Source organism: Nestor notabilis, unplaced genomic scaffold (genome assembly GCF_000696875.1).
Source record: "Nestor notabilis isolate BGI_N333 unplaced genomic scaffold, ASM69687v1 scaffold835, whole genome shotgun sequence".
Classification (NCBI taxonomy): Eukaryota; Metazoa; Chordata; class Aves; order Psittaciformes; family Psittacidae; genus Nestor; species Nestor notabilis.
Window position 1 is genome coordinate 21,487 of NW_009929590.1, and position 349 is coordinate 21,835.

Below are 349 nucleotides of genomic sequence, written 5' to 3' on the forward strand. Positions count from 1 at the left end.
CCAGTTCTGTGCTGACAGCAGGAGTGCTGCCGCAGTCAGCTGTGCCAGGGTTACATGTCCTTGCGTGTCCCAGGTTGTCACCACAGGAGGAGGTAGATGGACATCCCCCTGCAGGGCACAGCCAGAGCAGCTGAGGGCGACTTTCACCTGTTTTAACTAGGAGCTATTGCTGATCAAACACCCCACATTAAAAGCAAAGGCACTCACCGGGTCCTACTCACCTGGAGGTCCCCTCTGTCCCGGCCACACCACAGGGTAACACCAGCTCCGGCAGCAGACGGCTTTCTGCAGAGCCTGTAGCCTCACTGCTTCACTCCCCCCCTTCCCACCCGTTAGGGTCCCCCCACTG